At 44.8% G+C, this 15,480-nt stretch overlaps 1 protein-coding gene across 1 annotated transcript in view; it reads left to right on the forward strand.

Annotated features, from left to right (window-relative positions):
* The first annotated feature begins 405 nt into the window (after positions 1–405).
* Positions 406–15,480, forward strand: part of Smim14 (small integral membrane protein 14) — a 47,707-nt gene continuing 32,632 nt past the window's right edge. Inside the window, exon 1 of the mRNA XM_038335808.1 lies at positions 406–561. The gene's annotated coding sequence lies outside the window, so the exon portion shown is untranslated. The remainder of the gene's footprint in view (positions 562–15,480) is intronic.

The following is a 15,480-nucleotide window of genomic DNA, read 5'->3' on the forward strand; positions in this document are numbered from 1 at the left end:
GCGAGTTCCGATGTTCACGTGGGTCACCACCTCTGTAGGTAGACCGGGTCTCAGCCGACACCAATTCACGCGCACCTCCACCTACGTGTGACTAAACACTGCGGAGGACGGAAGCCAGTCCCGCAGCACACGGACGCAGACGTCAGACGACGGTAAACACACGGAGACGACGTGGGACAATCCGACGGCCCCCCCCCCCCCCCCGCGCCCTTCCTTCACAGTGCAGCAGCCCCACCCCTCCCCACCGGAACTCCCCCCTCCGCGCTCGGCGCGCCCACGCACGTCAGCGCCGAAACTGCGGGAGCCGCCCTCCTCCGACGCCGGCGGCCAGCGCGACACGCGCATGCTCACTCGGCGGGGTCACGGGCGGCTCGGGGCGCTGCAATCTGTTGCGCCGCCCTCAGGAGCCGGCAGATCCGGGTCTCGTGGCTAAGAGTGACGTGGTCTGTGGAATCCAAACAGAGGGGAGGAGGCCGGCGGCGGCCAGCAGCAGCGGCAGCGACAGCGGCGTCCGGAACGCTCCCGGCTGCCACCCTCCCCGCCCGCCGCTTGTTTGGGCGGGTGAGTGTCCCCCTGGCCCACCACCCTCCTCAGCGACCGTCTTCGCCTTCGCGTCGTCACTTCTATTTCTATGCCCGCGCGCAGCCGGGGACCGCTGCGGACAGAGAGGGCAGCTCCGGCTGGGCGCTGCACCCGGGGAGCCCGCGGCCGCCGGCTGGGCAGCCTGCAGCTGGGCTGGACGGGCATCCGCACTCCGGGCGCTCTCACTTTCAGGGCCCGATAGGCAGCGTGGGCGTGCAGGGATTTGGGGACAGTAACCCCGAAAGTCGGGCGGTAGCGTTCGCCTGGTGGGTCCGATGAAGTCACCCGGACGCGGGCCTTTGTTGTGGTGTCTGATAGCTGCCATCCTGAAAGCCACAGCTCCTTTTAGCCTCCATTGTGTTGCGGATTTAAAAGAGTCCCCTTTCCTGTGGGCTCTGTATGGGGAGCTGGGCTGAAAATGAGCAGGTAGCGGCAACACCGTTATTGGAAGGAATGCAGGGCGATAGCCTGGCAAGGGCTTGAGATCCGAGTCGCTGCTTAAAGCCGAAGTTTTCTGAAGTAGCTCTTTAAACGTTGGGATTTTAGCCAAGATGATACTTGCTAACCGTAGAGAAGCGGCAGGATGTTTTTAGTTGCCCCAGTTGGAAAAACTGAGAATGTGGTCTTAATGGAATGCCTTGGGTTTGCGTCTGGAGCGCCGGATGAGCCCCAGGAAGCATTTATACCTGCAGTTGTAGAAGAGACCCTCCCGATCTTTTTGCTGTCTTGTCAGAAACTGCTAGCAGCTCTTCGTACAAGAATTTGGAAAAGCCTGCAATTTTCCAAGTGCTTAGTCTGGAGACGCTTAGGAGGCATTCTTGCAGCCCTGGTCTGATGTGGAGGTTAGGGGAAGCAGCTGCATGCGCTTCAGCGCTTCAGGTGACTCACCGCTCACGCAGATTCCTTTAGTGTGGTCGCCCACCCTTCTGCCCTCCTTACTCAGACCAGAAAACCAAACTTGGGTGACCCAGCGCGGTTTAAAAAGGGACATCTTCCCCTCTCCAAGATCCTTTAGTGGAAGTGTTTCTGTGGTAAGCGGTAGGAAAAAACGGGGGAAAAATGTCTGATTGCTTTCCATCAAATCTGGGAAGAATTCTTAGCAATTTAGATTCTTTCTTTGAAGTGCATGCCCTAGGGCAGTAACGGACTTGTTACCAAATCTTTTCCGTCTGTGTAGGTCCTGGGCTTTTTTTTTTTTTTTTTTTTTCCCATACTTGGAATACTCTTGCTACAGATAAAGGAAATTTTGTTTTTTGTTTGTTTTGTTTTTGCACTTCCTCCTTTTTAGCTTAAAAGAAAAAAACCCTTTATTCTATCCTAAAACATTATTTCTGCTTGTATGAAATGTTCTTTTGATGAGAGGAGAAAATAATTCTGCCACTCAGCTTGCCAGATGTTAGTTTATATCCTTCCAAATACTTTTGCATTTGTTTTATAAAAATATGCTATCATGCTGCATTTGCTTTTTTGTTTTGTTTTTGTTTTTGGAGACCGGGTTTCTCTTTGTAGCCCCAGCTGTTCTGGAACTCACTCTGTGAACCAGACTGACCTGAGCTCACAAAGATCTGTCTGCCTCAACCTCCCGAGTGCTGGGATTAAAGGCGTGTCCCACCACTGCATTGTTTTTTAAAAAATTAAATTTATTTATTTTGATTTAATGTGTATAGGTATTTTGCCTATATTGGTCTGTGCACCTTGTGTGTTCCTGAGTGCCCAGAAGGTGTTGAATTCATGGGACTGGAGTTACAAGTGCTGGGAACTGAGCCCAGGTTCTCTGCAGGAGCAGCTAATGCTCTTAACTCTGGAGCCATTCTCCCCCCAACTATGCATTTGCTTTTTCTGTGGGCTTCTTATACTGGCGCTCTCTCTGTTTCTTTCTTCGTTTTGGTTTTTCAAGACAGGGTTTCACTGTAGCTTTGGAGCCTGTTCTGGAACTAGCTAGCTCCTGTAGACCAGGCTGGCCTCGAGCTCACAGAGATCTGCCTGCCTCTGCCTCCCTAGTGCTGTGATTAAAGGTGTGCTTTGTCTGTGCCACTACCCAGCAACAGCTATTAATGCCATGGTACTGAAATTTTTCCTCCCATGTCTCTTTGGCGATGATGTTAGATTTAAGAAATCAATAGACATGGAATGACATGTGAGGCTTCACTTGTTAAATTCCCAAGGGAGCGAGTGCAATGTGGAATTTGGGAAAAGTCTGATTTAGTAGTTCCACTCAGGTAAATTTATTATAGCATTCCAACTGCAGAGTAGCCGTTACCACCCAGCCTCGAGGCCCTGGAGGAGGTATTTACTTTGCTCAGTGCACTTAGTGTACTTCATTAGCATTGGGAGTGTGCTTTCTGGTACAGGGTTTTTGTTCTTTTTAACCACTGATGCCAAAGGAGAATGCCCTCTTCACTCCAGCTTCAAAGGCTGAGTACCATGAAGTATCCTAAATCTGCTAATGCCAATTTGGGCTTCTGTCTTAGAAGCTTTCTTAAGACCTATAAGTCTCTATTGTCTTTATCTCCTGAGTAACTAATTCCACATGTTTAGTACACTCTGATTTGGTTCAGTTTTCATTAATTTTTACAAGTCTTTCTTTTCACAAAATTTTTACATTTGTGAAATGTGCATCTGTGTGTGTGTGTATCTGTGTGCCAAAGGAAGCCAGAGGAGGGTATTGGACTTCCCTGTGCTGGAGTAGTTGTGAGATTGGTTATGACCTAATGCCAAACAAGGGGATTAGGAATCAAACTGGGTCTTTTGGACAAGTAGCAAGTGCTCTTAATGGCTGAGCCATTTCTCCAGCCCCTTAAATTAAAAGAAGTTAGAGCACTCTGTATGCATTCTATCCCCATTCCTTGTGCTGCCATCCTTGCTAGACTGTCATCATCTCTTATGTGGTTAACTGAAGTAACTTCCTGGCCTCTCTTCAACATCAGCTGCTTATTGTGCTTTCTCCCATCGCAATTTAAGAGATTCCTTAAAATGTAAGTTAGATTGTAACACACACAAAGACACACACATACACACGTGCAGGGCACACACATGCAAATACTTGAAAGTCTTCCAGAGTAAAACCCCAGCCTGGCTTGCTGTGCACTTCCTACTCGCCTCTGCCTTCCGTTCTTACCATGCTTGTGTGCCTGTATTCCACCTCATCCTGTACTGGAGTCTGGCTGCATCAGAATATTTCCGCTTTCCATCCCATTTGTTGTGTTTGATGCTAGTGTTGAAGCTGCTGTAAGGTCTTCGCTCTTCCTGTACCCTGGGGCTTCAGTATTCTCTTGGTTTGCTTTAGCCAATTCATTTCTGTCATTCAGGTTGCAGCTCAGATGTTGGCTTTCCCGAGAAATGACGTCATTTCTCTATTTTTTTTTTTCATTTTATTCACAGCATTTCCTACTACGTGGATTGCCTTAATTTTCAGGGTTTTTTTTTTTTTTTTTTTCTACTTCAAACTGGAAGGTGATGGTGGATGCCTTTCATCCTAGCTCTTGGGAGAAAGAGGCAGGTGGATCTCAGTCAGTTCAAGGCCAGCCTGGTCTGCAGGTTAAGTTCCAGGACAGCAGGGGCTACACAGAAGAACATCCCTGTCTCAAGGGAAAATTCTGCGTCTGATGGCATTGCTTCAGGTTTGTGTAATGGGAACTCCGACTGTTGGCTGGATGGATGAACTTGTGGACGTATCTGTGCTCCTCTTTAGGCCTGTTCTTTCTCAGAAGACTAATGTTCAGCTGCTTCCTATAGGACACTTTTAATCTTTGGTGTTTGAGTCAGAGAACATCCTCATTCTATTTTAGACCTATGGAACCTTAGAGAGATCGGTTCCCAGAATCTGTATTCTCCCCCAATCCACTTTTCTGTAGTGTTGGAAATTTAACCTAGGTCCTTGTGCATGGTAGGCGCATGCCCACCCCTGAGTTACAGCCCAGACCTTTGGCTATAACTTTTTGTTATGTTTTTTTTTTTTTTTTTTGGAGGGGTTTTATGTAGCCTAGGCTGACCTGGGACCTGTCTTAAACGTCTGATCCTACTTCTTCCACCAGGCTTTGTGGTTTTTTTTTTTTTTTTTTTTTTTTTTTTTTTTTGAGGTGGTGTCTCCATAGCTAGGGCTGGCCTTGGTTAACTGGAAGTCTTCCCATCTCTTTCCCCCAGAGGCTTCCCCAGTGTAATTACAGACATGAACCACCACACCCAGTTCCAAATTTGCACTTTCAACAAACCCTTTGGGTGATTTTATTTTACATTCAAGTTTGAGAATGTTTCTTGGTGTTTTAATGTCTCTTTTTCTGGAAGATAGTTCTTTTATACTAGTTCTGATTTGGGGGAACAGTATGTTAGATAAGGTTAAAATGCTAAATATTATTTTTTATTTTTCATGTAGCTGCAGAGCAACCTAGGTGTAAGTTTTCCTACCCACATCTTACAGATGAATACACTGAGGCATAGTGAATGGTTGAAGCCCAGTTCTGTGCTTCCTCTGCTTGTCTCGCTGCTTGTGAGCTACAGCGATTAGAACTGCACACACAACTTTCACCAAGCTGAATTGTTTTCTATTAAGATGTATTTATTGTATGCATATGGGTATATCGCAGTACTCACAGAAGACAGCACTGGATCCCCTGGAACTGGAATTGTCCATCATGTGGGTGTCAATCCTCAGCAAAAGCAGCCAGTGCTTTTAACTGATGAACCATCTCTCCAGCCCTAAACTGGATTTTCATTAAGGACAGATAGTATTTTCTATCCTATTTGCAATCTACCTGGATATATATATGTGTGTGTGTGTGTGTGTGTGTGTGTGTGTGTGTGTGTGTGTATATATATATATATATGTATATTTGTAAAGTTTTTGTTGCTGCTGTATTTGCTTGAAGTTGCAGAGTTAGGAGACGATTTTTTTAAAATATTTATTTATTTATTATGTATACAATATTCTGTCTGTGTGTATGCCTGCAGGCCAGAAGAGGGCACCAGACCCCATTACAGATGGTTGTGAGCCACCATGTGATTGCTGGGAATTGAACTCAGGACCTTTGGAAGAGCAGGCAGCACTCTTAACCACTGACCCATCTCTCCAGCCCCTAGGAGACGATTTTGAGAAATACTCTGAGCATGCCTGTTTCTGGCTACTCAGGATGCTGGGGTAGCAGGACTGTTTGAAACTAGCATGGGCAGCCTAGTGAGGCCTTGTTTCTAACGGAGCAGCAGCAGCAGCAGAAGACCCTGAAACCTCCCAGTCCTCTTGCTTTGCTCTGTGAGCCTACAGGCTAGCTCGAAATCATCGGGAGTGTTTTCTTCTTCCTTGTGCATTTCTTTATCTTCTTCCCATCAAAAAGATCCTTGCTGATGAGGTCATTTATTTCTACATCTGTTGATGTGAGTGTCTTACTCTTTGGACTGCCTAGGACAAGCATAAACTCCAGAGTTCTCAGGGCAAGACCCTTTGCAAATGAGACTGGCGTTCTAAGTCTTCTGTCTTGTTAGCCTCGCCCTTCCTTGGAGGCTTAGGTCACACATGCCGCTGACCAGCTCTAGCCTCACCTAGGGGGCTTGGGCTTCTCTTAGTAGCCGTGTGTTTCTCCCTCTACCTCATGCACTTGTCACTGCAAAGTTACAGTGGGCAGTAACATTGAAAAACAACTGTGGTTCTTGTCTCTTGTTTTTTAATTGTTATTTTTATTTTATGAGTATGGATGTTTTGCCGTGTCTGTGTGTGCACTGTTGTAAGTGCCTGGTGCCTGAGGAGGTGAGAAGAGGGCATCGATCCCCTGGAACTGGAGTTAGTGATGGCTGTGAGGCACCATGTGGGTGCTGGGAATCGAAACTGGGTCCTCTAGAAGAGTAGCCAATGCTCTTAACCGCTGAGCCATCTCTCCAGCACTTTCTGTTTGTTTTATTGTTTTGTTTTTTGAGAAAGCCTCAATATAGCCCATGGTAGCCTCTTAACTTCCTTCCTTCTCTCTTCTGTCAGCACTAGAAATTGAACCTAAGGCCTCTTATAAGCTATGCAAAGACTCTCTCATTAAGCTCCATGTTAGACCCACTAAACATGATTTCAACTGGCTTTATGTCATAAAATGTTTTAAATAAAATCACTTGAAATTTTTAATTCATTCTGGGAATGAAAGTAATTTCCATGCTTATTAAAAAAAAAGACATGAGCAACCATGTTAACTCAAACTTTGAAGAATTGCAGCAAGCAGTTCAATTATACAATAAGCCATACCAGGGTGTGGTGGCACAGCTTTGATCTCAGCACTCGGGTGCCAGAGAAAGGCAGATCTCTTGATTTTGAAACCAGTTTGATGTACCTAGTGAGTTTCATCCTAGGCAGCTACACAGTAAAGCTGTGGGAAAAATAAAAGAGTTGGAGAGATGGCTTAGAGATTAAGAGCGCTGGCTTTTCTTCCAGAGGTCCTGAGTTCAGTTCTCAGCACCCACATGGTGACTCACAACCATCTGTCATGAGATCTGGTACCCTTTTATGACCTGCTGGCATATACAGGCAGAACACTATACCTAGTAAATAAATAAATCCTTAAAAAAGTAATAATAAATAAGTTTAAAATAAACCATATTTGGAACATTTTATTTTATTTTTTTAATATTTATTTATTTATTTATTATGTATACAATATTCTGTCTGTGTGTATGCCTGCACGCCAGAAGAGGGCACCAGACCCCATTACAGATGGTTGTGAGCCACCATGTGGTTGCTGGGAATTGAACTCAGGACCTTTGGAAGAGCAGGCAATGCTCTTAACCTCTGAGCCATCTCTCCAGCCCCTATTTGGAACATTTTAATGACTCAAAATGAGATTAATTGGGCTGGAGAGATGGCTCAGAGATTAAAAGCATTGCCTGCTCTTCCAAAGGTCCTGAGTTCAATTCCCAGCAACCACATGGTCGCTCACAACCATCTATAATGGGGTCTGGTGCCCTCTTCTGCCCTGCAGCCATACACACAGACACAATGTTGTATACATAATAAATAAATAAATAAATAAATAAATGATTTTTAAAAAAAAGGGGGTCTAGTGCCCTCTTCTGGCCTGTAGTCATACACACAGACAGAATATTGTATACATAATAAATAAATATATAAAAAATTTAATAAAAAAAGAAAAAATGAGATTAATTGTAATTCAAAAAATCTAAGCATTATGCATATACTGGGATGTGCTTAGAAAATCTACAAGAAAGCTTTATTAGAAACTGCCTCTGAAGAGAGCACTTGATTTTCCATTTGGTTTTTTCCTGGAGTGGTAGGATGAGTTAGTTATTTGAAAATTTTTAATTTGAAATATGTATTGTTTTAAAATAATCAGCTCTGACAACATGCATATTTTTCAAAACCAGCATTTAGTTTTATAGTGGAGCTTATACACATGTATTTAATAATATTTTTAAAGATTTATTTATTTATTATGTATACAGCATTTCTTCCATGTGTGCTTGCATGCCAGAAGAGGGCACCACATCTCATTATAGACTGTGAACCACCATGTGGGTGCTGGGAATTGAACTCATGACCTCTGGAAGAGCAGTCAGTGCTCTTAACCTCTGAGCCATCTCTCCAGCTCCTTTAATAATATTTTTAATGACAGTGCTTTTATTTTGGAGAAAGTTTTCCCCTGTTGCTTATTTTCATACCGGATTTTCATTTCCCTTTTTGCTTTTTTTTCAATTGCGGTGAAAACACAGATGGGTAGCCTTGTGCTCGGGCAGAGAGGAGCTGCTTTCCGCTTGCCTGCGCTCGCTCGCTGTGGGGCAGAGCTCCTGGGCTTTCCCACCTAAGGGTGCTCCTCAGCGGGGCGTGGGTGCAGCCAGCGTCCTCACCTGTGTGCTCCAGAACTCCACAGGTCTGTGCTTCAGGGCCAGTGCCTTTTGTCGTCCGTTGGGTTTTTGTTTGATTGATTGATTGATTTGGTTCATTTGTTTTAGATAGGGTCTCTCTATGCAGCCCTGGCTAGTCTGGAACTCACTATGTAGACCAGGCTGGCTTCTAAGTCTTAGAGATCTGTCAATGTCTGCCACCATCACAATCAGCTGTCATTATATTTGATAGAGCTCACTAATTCTAACACAATTCTTGAAAGCTACTTTATTAGCCTTTGTATGCAACATATCCAAAGTAATTACAGATGTCTAGTGCTGATTTGTTTTCTTGATTTTTTTTTTTTTTTGAGACAGGGTTTCTCTGTAGCTTTTGAGCCTGTCCTAGAACTCACTTGATAGAGCAGGCTGGCATTGAACTCACGGAGAACCACCTGTCCCTGCCTCCCAAGTGCTGGGATTATTGTTTCTTTTTTAAGATAATTTATTTATTATATACAATATTCTGTCTGTGTGTATGTCTACAGGCAATGCTCTTAACCACTGAGCCATCTCTCGAGTCCTCCCCCACCCCCAAGCGCTGGGATTAAAGGCATGCACCACCACCTTCTTTATGGCTTTGGAGTCTGTCCTGGAACTAGCTCTTGTAGACCAGGCTGGCCTCGAACTCACAGAGATCCGCCTGCCTCTGCCTCCCGAGTGCAGCCTTACCACCTCACTAGTGTGGAGATTTTTTTTCTTGTAATGTGACACTTTTCTAGCCCCACTCCCCCTGTATGTGTGTGTGTGTGCTGGGGTCTGGACCTAAGGCTTTGTACACAGTAGGCAAGTACTTTGCCCCCCGGAGTAGTAAACACCCTTGAGAAGAAATTTTAGGAGCTATTTTCAAAATTTGAAATTTTAATAATACTGAAGATAAATAGTTAATTTAATTGAAACATTATTTGGTCATTTATGCTGATTTTTTTTCTCCTGTGCCTTGACCAGGTAGAGAGACTCTTGGAGAATGTCCCTGAGTCAAGTATAGTTGAGAAAAGATGAATCAGTGGGACTTCAGGATAGGTAGCCCACTTTCTTCTTCCCTTCCCTGCTGTGCAGGAGAATAATATCCAGTCCCAGGAGGATGTCAGTAGTGTAAGGCTGCACACAGCTGAGGGTTAAAGACCCCGGCCACTCTCAGTTTCTAAAGGACTCCTAAGAATTCTCACTCGATCCTTGCACACTCCTTTAAAGTGAATGGTTTCTGTTGTTATCAGTTCTGCTCCATAGACAAACTGAAGGCCTCAGGGCTAAGTGATTTATTCTTCTCAGTAATGCTAATAACTTGAGTCCTTTAAGACATTTTGTGTGCTAACCCCTTGATGACTTGGTAAATTGTCTAAAGTGATTTCTGGAATGAGTCAATTGCAGATATTAAAAAGTCATTTAGAAAAGGCTTGCCAGGCAGTGGTGGTATGTACCTTTAATCCCAGCAGAGGCAGGCAGATCTCTGAGAATTCCAGGCCAGGCTGGTCTACAGAACGAGTTCTATCCAGGACAGCCAGGGCTACACCGAGAAATGATATCTTGAAAACAAAAACAAATCCTCCCAAACCTAAAAAAAACTAAAGAAAAGGCAATGTTGAAAACATTGTATTATCCAGAATGTCTGTATTTCTTCAAAAAGTGTCTTTGAAACCTTAACTGGCCACATGGTAATATTAGGAGTAGCTCTTGCTGCAGAACCTGGTGTGGTGGCACAGCATGAACCCCAGAACTTCACTGTGGACACGGGAGGTCAGCAGCTCAGGCAAGGCTTCCCTGGCCACATTGTCTGTTCAAGGCCAGGCTGGGCCACTGAAGAACCCTGTCTTAGCACCTCTTCCCCATGCCTTCTCCAAACAGAGCCTTAGAAGATTGCTGCTTCTGTCTTATGGACATAGCCACTGTGAAGGGGACTTAGCTTCTGGAGTGTGAACAAGTGTTTGCTGTAGTAGCTCAAACACACTCAGAATGAACTGGAAGAGAGAGTAGGCTGCCTCTTTAGCAAACACCTAGCTGGGAAGTGGTTGTGCACCTGTCCAGTGCATAGACACTGGAGTTTGTAAAGTGTACAGCAGTAAGCTTATGTGTTGACAAATGCATCCTTTCAGAATGATTTTGGTAAGGGCTGAGGAGAGAGCGGTTGGTAAACCTTACTCTCAGAAAGTGCTCCTGAGTCGTCCTGTGCTCAGCCTGTGCATGGGGAGAGCACTGAGAAAGCTCGTCTGTGTTTGGGAGAGTGCAGGGGAGGGCCAGTCAGACTGTTTCGTTTTGTACTGAGCATTGGATCTCAGGCTGCCTTTTGATAAGGACACAGGTGATCAGGTACCTTTCATAGATAGACGACCCCAAAATTCTGAGGCTGCCCTCACAGAGATTCACCTGCCTCTGCCTCCTGAGTGCTGAGATTAAAGGCATGTGCCATCACTGCCCGGCCTAGCTCAGATGTTTTTAATATATGGGAGTTTTATATATATTATGTATGCTGTATTGATGTGCGCACGTGAATGCAGGTGCTTACAGAGTCAGTTCCCATGGAAGGGAAGTTTTGAACCACCTTATGTGAGTGTTAGGAACTGAACTTGATATGTGTATTTAGCTACTAAGCCATCTCTCCAGACCCTAGACTTCTTTATTTGTCTAGGACAGGAAATAGGGGTGAGCCTGAGTGCAGTGATGGCCTATGTGGTCAGAGGACGGTTTGAGAAAGTCTCTTCTCTTCCACTATGTGGGTCTGAGGATCAAACTCAGTGTTAGTCTTGGCAACAGGCCCCGTTACCCACTGAGCCATCTGAGACAGGACTTTAGACTTTGATCTGACACAGGAGTAAATATTGGTGGGGGGGGTATTAGAATTGAATGAGGTGTTTTATATTTGAGAAGGACATGAATTTTGTGAGTTTTGGGAGTGGGCAGGGGCGAACTGCTATGGTGCTAATGTGCCTCCATCATACACTGAAAGTCTAGTCACAGGTGGAATGGGAGATGAGGGCAGAGAGCCTCCACAAGGTGGCTAGCGTCCTTGTGAGAGAGGCCCTGAGCTGGACCTTTCTTGCCACTCAGTAATGCAGTGAGAACATCCCATTGATGTCCAGAGAGCAGGCCCTCCCCAGACACCAGTCTGCCATTTACCTGACCACCTTGGACACCTGCACATAGCAGGTCTACACACACAGACAAACAACATGCACATAAAGAAAAAAATACATGTTTTTAATAAGTTAGCCTAGTAGAAATGTGTGTTTGTGTGTATTTTGAGCTTTTTGTTGAGGTTGGACGGTGAAGTAGTTTATAATATATATTTGGGCAGATTTTTGTGTGCTAGAATGAAATTACATTGTGTTAAGTAATTTCAGTAATTCAACTCTTAGAGGTGGGGCTGCCCGTTGGTTCTTCTGTATCTTCCTGTAAACTCTTCTGCCTGTTGTTAGGGTCCCTAAGGATTTATTACCGAAATTGTTTTTAGGAAAGGAGAAATGAGAGGACTTGAGGCCCGCTTCTGTGTGCCGTGTGGTTTTGGCAAGCCACTGAAACTCTCGGACCTTAGTTCCTTCCTCTTTACTTCAGTGTTTTTTCTCTTACACTTCTCCCCTTGCCATTATTTATTTACTGGAGACAGCATCTTCTGTGGAGCCTTGGCTAACCTGAAACTTAACTGCTCAGCCCAGGTTGGTCACCTTACAGATATGAGACACCATGCCCAGCTAGCGCTCTCTTTAAATAGGTAAGGGCCTGGGAATGTAACTCAGTAGTACTTGCCTAGCACGCATGAGGCCCTGGATTCGATACCCAGCACTATACAACCTCAGCCTTGTAGTCTGTGGCCATAATCCCAGTAATCCCAACACTTTGCAGGTAGAGGCAAAGGACCAGAAGTTCAGGGCTAGGCTCTTATTCCAGCACTCAGGAGATAGAAGCAGGTGGATCTCTGTAAGTGTGAGATCAACCTGGCCTACATAATGAGTTTTAAGCCAGCCAAGGCTACATAGTGAGACCCTGTCTTAAATACAGCAGTGGGAGAGACTTGCTGTGATAGGACCACGTGTAAGGTGCCATTTGTTGCCTGTATACCCAAACCTTGCTCCAGTGTCCCTTAGCGCCATGCCCCGCTGTTTGTTTCCATTCAACTTCTGTGCAACTAGATGTTTATTGTCCTTTCCGTCTGCTCTCATCCTTTTCAGTAATATGTGTTCTGAAAAGGATACCTTTGAAGTTTGGGGTCCCCCCTTCACGCACAGGGTTTCTCTGTAGCCCAGGCTATCTCGGTACTCACTCTGTAGACCAAGCTGACCTTGAACTCACAGCTTCAGGATTAAAGGAGTTGCATTTTTTTGGTCTTTTTAAAATGTTAGGATATACTACTGGGCGTGGTGGCACACGCCTTTAATCTCAGCATTCCAGTGGCTGAAGCAGCTGGGTCTCTTGAGTTTGAGTTGAACTCAGTGTGAGTTCTAGGATAACCAAGACTACACAGAGAAACCCTGTCTGAACAACAAAACAGAAAGTAATAAGGTGGGTTTTGTTTGCTTGTTTGTTTTTTTTAAACTGTGTTTATCTGTGTCTCAATTAGGACAACTTGTGGGAGATAGTTCTTCTGCAATATAGGTTCTGGGGATTGAATTCTGTTTGTCAAGCTTGATGGCAGATAGCATTTAACTCTTAAGCCACTTTGACGACCCAGGGATAACTTTTTTCATTGACCACAATTGGTTGCTATGATATTAGTTGGGGAGTTTTGACTCCTAGGCAAAGAATAATTGATATTTTAGGTATAAGATAGGTTTATTTTCTTGATAATTGAACTATCTTTAGTACAGCTTTAGCAGCTTTTAGCAGTAGTGGACAAGTCTCGAGTCTGTCTTTTCCTTGCCTGTTTCCCAGCAGAGATGCTAGTGTTGTTCAGAAGTGTGTTGTTAAAGAGGGCAGTGGTGGCGCATGCTTTTAATCCCAGCACTCAGGAGTCAGAGACAGGGGATCTCTAAGTTCAAGGCCAGCCTGGTCTACTAAAGCAAGTTCCAGGACAGCCAAAACTGTCACACAGAGAAATGAGAAACCCTGTCTCGAAAAAAATTTAAAAAAAAAGGGAAAAAAAAGTGTGTGTCGTTAAGTAACGGAAAGCCCAGGACTGTCTAATTTTTGTACCATTCTGAAGTTGTCTTTGTAACCTTGAAACAGTTGTAATTTGCATAATTGGTCCTGTGTCAAATGGGTACTGAAGCCCCTTCTGGCATTTGCACTGTGACATCCTGTCCAAGGTCTGTGATATACAAGACATTTGAGTGTGATGAAATTGCTTTCATACCTGAACCAGTCTTGAGATAGCTGTAGCTCAAGCTGTCCTCAGACTCACTGTGTAGCCGGAGATGATTATGCACTTCTTTTTCCTGTGTGTGTGGATGTATGTGAAAGCCAGAAGACCATGAAGATTATCTTCCTCAGTTCTAGTTGTGTATGCGCATGCAGATGCCCTCGGACTCCGGAAAAGGCAGTTAGGAGCTGCCTCACCTCGCTGAGACCAGAGGTCAGGAACCCTGCAAGAACTAGGTGTGCTCTTAACTACAGTGCCTTCTCCATCCCAGCCTACCCAGTGCTGAGGATCAAAGCTAGGCCTTTATGAGTGCTAGGCAAGGCTCTTCCCACTCGTCCTGCGTCCCAGCCCACACTCCCCCTTTTCATACAAGGTTCTCATTAGGTAGCACTTGACTGGCCTAGAACTTGCTTGAACACAGCTGTTTGCTTCTGCTTCTCTAGGCAGGGTCTCACCTTGTGCTTCTAGCTGGCTTTTTGACCCATGTTTGAACCCCAGAACCTTTGAAAAATGTTCGATATGGTGTCACACATCTGTAATCTCAGCACTCCTAAGGAAGAGTGGGTGGCATCATACTGCTTCCGTGTATCCACACTGTGTTCTACTTGCTTGCTAGTCACATAGTCACCATTTACTATCAGCTTTCAAGAACACTGTATTCAGGTTTACTAATAGGCCTGGATGCAGGAGTAGTGATCCTGGCGATTTGAATGCTGAGAAGAAGCTGTAAAGAGTTCCCTTTCAACAAGAAGGTAGAAATTCTCAATTTTATAAGGAAAAAAATATGCTGGTGTTGTAAGCTCTATGACCAGAGTGAGTTTTGTGTCTATGACATTGTAAAGAGGGAAATGAAATTCATGTTAGCTGTGCTGTCGTAGATCAAAATTTAAAAAAAGGTCCACGGCTCATAAAACACTTTGAGAAGCTTGGAGGCAGAGGCAGGTGGATCTCTGAGTTCAAGGCCAGCCAGTCTATGGAGTGCCAGGATAGGTTCCAAAGCGACAAAGAAACCCGGTCTTTAAAAAAAAATTGAGTTGTACTTATCCCTGGAGATAACAACTCTAGTAAAAGAAAGTAAGTTCTGTTCTAGGGCTGTGCTATAGCTCAGTAGTACACAGTACAAGTGTCTAGTCAGTCCACATAATAAAGACGGGTGGGGGGGACTGGAAAGATAACTCAGCAGTTAAGAGTACTGTTGCACAGTCATGAAGACGAGTTCAGACCCCAGCTGGTGTGTGTGTGTGTGTCTGTCTGTAATCCCGACTCTGAGGAGGGCAGAGACAAAACCATGGCTGTCCCTTGCTGGGTTCCAGCCTGGCAGAGAAAGCACAACCCAGATTCAGATTCTCCAATGGATTAGGCAGAGATGCCAGAAGAGGACACCCAGTACCCTCTTGTGTCCTCTGCACACACGTACACACACTTACACAAGAAAGTTTTTTTTGTTTGTTTGTTATTCGAGACAAGGTTTCTCTGTAGCTTTGGAGCCTGTCCTGGAACTAGCTCTTGTAGATCGGGCTGGCCTCGAACTCACAAAGATCCACCTGCTTCTGCCTCCCGAGTGCTGGGATTAAAGGCGTCCGGCAACACAAGAAAGTTTTTAAACAAAAGTAAAACTTGGAAATCTTTAGAACATACACATTAAATTCAGAAGACACAGGCTTCAGAGACAGGATCTTGTTCTGTCTAGACTAGCCCAGAACTGGGTTCAAGTTGTCCTTGTCTCTTCTCAAATAATGGGG

The sequence above is a fragment of the Arvicola amphibius genome, chromosome 1 (assembly GCF_903992535.2).
Source record: "Arvicola amphibius chromosome 1, mArvAmp1.2, whole genome shotgun sequence".
Taxonomy (NCBI): Eukaryota; Metazoa; Chordata; class Mammalia; order Rodentia; family Cricetidae; genus Arvicola; species Arvicola amphibius.